At 37.2% G+C, this 7502-nt stretch overlaps 1 protein-coding gene and 1 non-coding gene across 3 annotated transcripts in view; one reads left to right on the forward strand and one right to left on the reverse strand.

The window, feature by feature from the left end:
• Nucleotides 1–4282, reverse strand: part of NCOA7 (nuclear receptor coactivator 7) — a 160552-nt gene extending 156270 nt beyond the window's left edge. For both annotated transcript variants that reach the window (XM_011985016.1, XM_011985024.1), the window contains exon 1: nt 4073–4282. The gene's annotated coding sequence lies outside the window, so the exon portion shown is untranslated. The remainder of the gene's footprint in view (nt 1–4072) is intronic.
• Nucleotides 4283–5120: 838 nt separating this feature from the next.
• Nucleotides 5121–5192, forward strand: TRNAE-CUC. Its single transcript has one exon. It is a non-coding gene; the product is annotated as a tRNA-Glu (tRNA).
• The last annotated feature ends 2310 nt before the right edge of the window (nt 5193–7502 follow it).

The following is a 7502-nucleotide window of genomic DNA, read 5'->3' on the forward strand; positions in this document are numbered from 1 at the left end:
AATTGACATTGGTACAATCTTGAGAGCTTATTCAGATCTCACCAGTTTTTTTTTTTCTTTTTTTTTTTTTTTTTGAGACAGAGTCTCACTCTGGTGCCAAGGTACTGTGAGCTGACACTGTGTCAGCTCACTGCAGCCTCCATCTCCTGGGTTCAAGCAATTCTCCTGCCTCAGCCTCCCGAGTAACTGCGATTACAGGTGCCCACCACCACGCCCGGCTAGTTTTTATACTTTTAGTAGAGATGGGGTTTCACCATGTTGGCCAGGCTGGTCTCGAACTCCTGACCTCAGGTGATCGACCCACCTTGGCCTCCCAAAGTGCTGCGATAACAGGCGTGAGCCACCGTGCCCAGCCAGGTTTCACCAGTTTCACATACATTCATGCATGGTGTGTGTGTGTGTGTGTGTGTGTGTGTGTTTCTATGCAATGTTATCATATCTTGTATCACCACCACAATAAAATACAGAGCTATCACCATGAGGCTTCCGTAAGCTACTCCTTTAGAATCATACTGATCTTCCTCTTCACCACATCCCTATTCCTGGCAACCACTAATCTCCCTTCTCTATAATTTCAAGAATGCTATATAAATTGAATCAAATGGTACCTTTTAGATTGACTTTTTTCCCCACTCACTATAATTCCCTTGAGATCTATTCAAGTTATTACATGTATCAATCGTTCCTTCCCTTTTCAGATAATATTTCAAGGCATATCGATATACCACAGTTTGCTTAACCATTCACCCATTGAACGGCATTTCAGTTGTCTCCAGTTTTGGGCTATTATGAATAAAGCTACTGCTATGAACATTCATTTGCAGGTTTTATATGAACATAAGTTTTCATTTTTCTGGGATAAATGCCCAGGAGTACATTTGCTGAGTCATATGGTAAGTGCATATTTAGTTTTTTAAGAAACTGCCGAACTATTTTCTAGTGTGGCTATTCCATTTTATATTCCATGTATACATGATAAAAGATGGATTTTTAATCTATTAAATAAACTTAGTATAAAGATACATTTCTCTTATTATACCATAATTGCTTGGTTACTTGAACTCCACCAGACTAAGTTTGAAGGTCAGGGATCCTGTTTTGTTCAGTGTGGTGTCTTTGGTGTCCAACATAGTACCTGACATATATTAGATTCAATAAATGTTTGTCAAATGAATGAATAGCTTAATAAACAAAAGAAGGACAGCTGACTCAGGTTGAGATCAAATTGAAAAATTGTAAATAAATTATAATGATAGTTGAATATGAATTGGATACCATGATTTTTCTTCTAGCATTTTCAAATCAGAAATTGGCACTCTATAAGATAAATCACTTGTGGGCAAGTTAATAAAAACTAAATGTTAAATTATGTTGTTCTAAGGTTAGTTTTGGCTGTACTTTGGTAACAGTAGAAGGTTGTAAACAATCTAAATGCCCAATGATATGGAACTGCTTTAGTAAGATATCCGTACAGTGGAATACCTACCCTGCGGTTGTCAAAAACAATGAGGAAACTCCATTTAAATAATGAACACCCTCTAAAGATATTGATTAAAAAATACAGAAAACCATGTAGAGTATGCTACTCTTTGTGTAAAAAAAATTAAAAAGGAAATTAAAGAAAAATAGATATACGCACGAAGATGTTAATTCTTCCTGTTATAAGATACAGGCTGTACCTGGGTCATGTTGTGCTTGAAAGTAAAGAGGTGCTCAAAAATGTATAGGGACATTCCAAAAGAACACAGGAGCCAGCTTGAATGGACTCCTTCTGGCTGAATTTGGGACAATTTAGGTTTTAAATGAATAATGACAGCAACAGAATATAACACATTGAATAAAAACTCACTAAAACAGAAAAAAGAATATGAGTCCGGGGTGATATGTAAAAATTAAATAAAGAATAAAAAGAGGGAGGAGAGGAAGGAAAGTTCTTTTCAGAAGAATGATAAAATTAAAATATCACCATTTTGCCATCACTGTAGCAATAATTGATTCAGACAAGGATCATCAGTGAATGCTAAACCCATTGGCTAAAAGTTTGCTGAGGAACAGATTGGTCTACAGTCTCAAAGTATCACTTCCACCATTGATATTTGCTTTTTCCAACATTTGCCAATTAATTACAATTATAAAAGGTAGCTTTATGACGGAGAAATATGGCAGACACCTTAATCAAGTGACCGTACTTACTGTATTAGTTTCCTGTTGCTACCATAAAAATTGCCACTAAATTAGGGACTTAAAGCTACGCAAATTTATTATCTTACAGTTCTGTAGTTCAGAAGCACAACATAAGTCTCATTGAGCTAAAATCAAGATATTGGCAGAGCTGCTTTCTGTCTGGAAGCCTATGGGAGAAAAGGAATTGCCTGCATTCCTTGGCTTGTGGTTCTCCTTCCTCCCTTTTCAAAGGCAGCAATGGCCAAATGAGTCTTTTGCACATCACATCACTCTGACCTGACGCCTCTGCCCTGCTCTTTCACTCATAAGAATGTTTGTGATGATTTGGGGCCCATCCAGGTAATCTAGGATAATCTCCTCCATCTCAAAATCTTAATCACATTTGCAAAGTTCCTTTTGCCATGTAAGGTGACATGTCAACATGTTCTGGGGATTAGCACAGTGACATCTCTGGGGTTGTGGGGTGAAGCGGACATGGTTCTGCCTACCACACTTACCCATTACAGGTAATGTGATACACTGGAATTATGTGCATTCTGATATAATGCACTGAGAAAGACACATCACTTAGGATAGCTGTCCCGCCAAAAGAAATATTTAAATTGGCAAACTTTCTGAAACTATTGTACTCCACTATTCAAAAAGGTCAATGATGTAAAAGAAAAAAGTTAGGGGAAACTGTTCCAGATTAAAGGAAGGAGACTACGGACATGTAACAACTAAATGCAAGGTATAATCCAAGAGTATATCCTAGATTAAAAGAAAAACTATAAACGAGATTATTAGGACAACTAGAAAATTTGATTATTGACCATATAATAAATGACAACGTGGAATTAAATTTCCTGAGATGATAATTAGATCGATTGCTCTTAGTAGATGCATAATAAAGTGTTTAGTATGTATGATAAAGTATCATGCTGTCTGCAGCTAACCTCAAATGGTTCTGAAAAAAATAGAGAAAGCAAATATGGAAAATATTAATAATTGATGAATCTAGAACAGTACTGTAAGACAGAAATATAATGTAAGCACATGTATAATTTTAAATATCCTAGTAGCTACATTAAAAAAGTAAAAAGAAAGCAAAATTAATTTTAATATTTTATTTAACCCAATATATCCAATTATTCTAATTTAAAAACGCAATTAAAGTAAAAAGTATTAACGCGATATTTTACATTTCTTTTTTTAAATACTAGTGCTTAAACGTGCAGTGTGGATCCAACATTTACAGAATATCTATTCATACTGGCTACATTTTAGTGCCTAATAGCCACAAGTTGCTGGAGCTGTAAATTGGAAGGCACTGGTCTAGATGAAGGGTATATGTGTGTTCATTGTACTACAGTTGCAACTTTCTGTTGGCTTGATATGTTTTAAAACCAAAAAGTTGGAGGAAAATGAACTAGATACGTGTTGTATGTGCATAGATCATTTCTGGGAGATATAGAAGCAGCTGGTAACACTGATTACTTCTAGGAAGAAGAAAGAAGTGAGTAGGAGGGTGGTTTTCACCATACCCTTTTGTACTTAGCGTAAAATATTGTGACTAAACCTATAAAAATTTAAACTAATATCTGCTTAATCTTTTTATTCAAAACCAGATACTCTAATGCTAAGGTCTAGCAACCCCTTAATTAAGAGGTAAGAGCTCCATCTACTGAACTTGATCTAAGATTCCTTGGGATAGGAAAGAAGTGTCCCACTTAAAATACAATGAAGTGTAGAAATTTCTTCTGATGATTTTTCTTATTATCTTAATAACCCCCTTAAATCTTCCTGTTCTCATATTATTACATATTTTCAGATAAAGTATATCAATGATTTAAACTTCATCTCTGATTTGCTGAAAAAAAAAAGAAACGAGATTCAAGCACAGGCTCACCTAATTTTGTGGTAATGGATGATGACTGCAACTCACAGTGGCGCCGGATGTTGTGAGAAAGTTCATTACAAATTTATGTCTTACTTAAGCCTCCTTCCATCTTGCAGCGGAGCGAAGTCTCTTGGGTTAGATTTCTTCAACTGTAACGGCTGGCACTTTCAAAGCTGAGTTACATCTTACTGCCCTCTGCATTTACTTTATGAGAGTTTCGGAATTAAGACTCTGCTGTAAGGTGTCTTGATTCCTTTGGTAATTGCATCATTTCCTGGCCTTGTCTAGTATATAATGCGGAGAAGTGAAGCAATTGCCCAGATGATAACAGTTTGGAAAGTAGGATAATAAACACAGCGGGTTTGAAGGATTTGCTTGGAACCTTGGGCAGACGTCCTGATCCTTCACTAGGCATACCACCCACAGCTCTCCCAGCCTCGTTAGCCTGCCTACACCAAATAAATAAAATAGAACCGCGTGCTATGAGGCTACGTGGCCCTTCATCACCCACATTTGTAGAGCACGCGCTCTGCACCCAGGACAGTGCCGGGTCGCTCCGGCTCTTCACCGAGAAACGTTCTCAGCCGGTGGCAGTCTATCGTCAGATTTAGTAAAATGTTTAGAGGGACTCAACAACCGCGTGACAGAGAACGAAGAAAGACGGAGAGGGACAGAAGTTAGATTTGAAAGAGAGGCTAAAATGGTTAATAAAATAATAAAGCAAATTACAAGGCTCTGGACAGTACGCGTCCAGACAATACTTGTCTTGGTAAAGAGATTTCCATGTTACGTAAAAGAATGAGAATTTCCAGGATGTCTTTTCCAGCATGGCAGTCGGAAGAGGATTAGATTTGGAGGGTGTAGGTGTTTTCCTTAAGGGGCCATCGGGGAGCTCGGCGGAAGGCGCCGAGAATTTGCTTCAATTTCAGGAAATAGACTCAGAGCAAGAACAAAGTAGGTGTGGCTTAGACGCAATACTGTACCTCCTACTGGTTAGAGGAACGAAATACAGATTTTTAAGGCAGCAAGTATGTTTCGAGACAGCTACCAAATAAGTTCCCTGGTGGTCTAGTGGTTAGGATTCGGCGCTCTCACCGCCGCGGCCCGGGTTCGATTCCCGGTCAGGGAAACGTTGTTTTCTTTGAATTTTGAATCCTGCAAGCAACGTAGAAGTCATGAGTTTTGTGTAGTTTTCATTTGCTGGTTGGGTTTTTTTTTTTAATCATAAGTTTTATGTACTTTTCATTTGCTTGTTGGGGTTTTTTCATCATTAAAAATTGACTGTTTTAAAATGTTATTTAATCTAAGGCTTAAAATACGCCATCTCTACAGGTAATGTAATTTATAATCAATCAAATAACATAAAGTTCTGTGATTCTAAAATTGTATTGTTCAGCTTTTAAAAATAATTTAGATGTTTACAAGCAGTCAGTTAAGCCTTTGTTTAACCTTGATTTTGGTTGACTAATAAAAGAGGAAAATAGTTTATGAGGAATAATACTTATTCAGTATCATCCTTAGAGTTAATTTTTAGTTTTTCTATACATTCAGATTATGTACTTTGGAGATTATTTGCCTATATTGGAGCTATTCCTACTCTCATCTTTATAAATATGAAATCTTGTCTGAGATGTATGGTTGGCTAATTATTACATAGCTAGTTTATAGTGTTCTAATAACCCATTTAGTTATTATTATTATTTTTTTTTGCTATTTTCAAATTTTCTGTAACAGATTTACACAAATATGGTAATTGTCTTCCATCCAGAGTATCAATTGCCAGTATATAAATCATATGGGCCCCTCAAAAATGCACCTACTTATCATGAGTAACTCCCACATTCAGGGTAAAGTAGAATTCTGGGAGTTCCTCAAAGGAAAATATGGAAATGTCGGAGTCAAAAAAAGAAAAATGGTGTTGTATAGACATTAACTTTTTTTGATCCTGAAAGTTCTAAACCATCCTAACCTTTGCCAGTTTTTGATCTGTTGGATTTTTTTTTTTTTTTTTGCCTTTTTTTTAAAGGAGAAATTTCATCATAGCATAGAAACAGACTGAAAGCTTGATTGCAACTAAAATGGATTTGTTTTGCTTTCCTTTTAGTTGTGCTGAGACTGATTGGGAAGAGGAGAATGCTGAGTACTTAATGTTCCAGGAAGTCCACTGTGATAGGTGTCATGGGGTTAAGAAAAGATGTGATTCTTGGTGCTTAAGAAGCTTTCACCTCATTCGACAATTAAGACAAAAATATGTTATTACCATTAACAAAAATAATTGGCACCATTCATTGATTATTTGCTATGTATCAGGTACTTCAAATAATCACAATATGCGGTTAAAGAAGGGAGAAGGAAGTGAACACTAGAATCAAAATAGAACTTTAAAACTGTTTTTCAAGCTGGAGCTAAAGGTTAGAAGTATCCGAAATGCCTGAGAAAAGGAGAATGGGCATTTCTTCTAAGGGATCCAGGATGACCACGGTCTAGTATCTGCAACGAAGAGGACAACTGCATCAGAATGGCTGTAGTAGGGAACCTGTGCTGGGGAACAGTGGAGATGAGGGCAGATAGGTGGCTGCAGCCAGATTATGGAGGATCTTAAGACAAGTCAAGGAATTACAAAGGGAACCCAAGAGGACTCGATGTCTGATAGGATATAAAGGATTAAGAATAGGGAGGAATCAGTTATGAAGCCGTGATTTGTTCTGTGTGGCTAGTAAAATTGGGGTGGCATTACAAGTAATAGGAAGGTTGAGATGGAGAAACTGATGAAGAAGAGAAGGCAAGTTCAGTCTGAGCCCTCACAGAGGCGGCACAGCTAAATGGTGGTCAAAAATACAGAATGGGAATTTTGGTGATAATTAGGATTGAAGGAAGTGATTTTGGAGCCATTAACTTAAAAGTTTGAGAAGATTTGGGCACTTCCCAAAGAAAAAACCTATGAAAAGGATAGAAGACCGAGGGAAAAAACCCAGGAGAGTATACAGTAAAGGAGAAAGGGAAGAGGTAGAAAATGGTGAAAGAGTAGTCAGAAAGACAATAAAAGGATAAGAGAACTTCAAGAAGGAAGTAGCCGTGAGAAGATAGCATACTATAAAGAGATGAAGGAGAAAATGGAGGAGATTAAGCACAGTCAGATGGTAAGACAGTGACCGTTGGGTACAGAACAGACTGGTGGAGCCCATACCACAGTAAGGAAGTCTGTCCAGGAGGTTATTGCCAGAAACATGATTCAAGGTGCTGAGGGACTAATGTGAGAGATAACAAACTTATTTATGACCTACATACTGCAGAAGGGCAAATATAGTGAAGAAACAGAGATCTTATGAAAACAAAGAAATACGGTTATTCCAGAGCCAGAGACTGTGAATTAACCCTAACTGTGCCAATATCAGCTGCATTATCTGGGTTAAGGACCCAGCTCTCTGAGCCTCTGGAT

Source organism: Mandrillus leucophaeus, unplaced genomic scaffold, assembly GCF_000951045.1.
Source record: "Mandrillus leucophaeus isolate KB7577 unplaced genomic scaffold, Mleu.le_1.0 Scaffold1067, whole genome shotgun sequence".
Classification (NCBI taxonomy): domain Eukaryota; kingdom Metazoa; phylum Chordata; class Mammalia; order Primates; family Cercopithecidae; genus Mandrillus; species Mandrillus leucophaeus.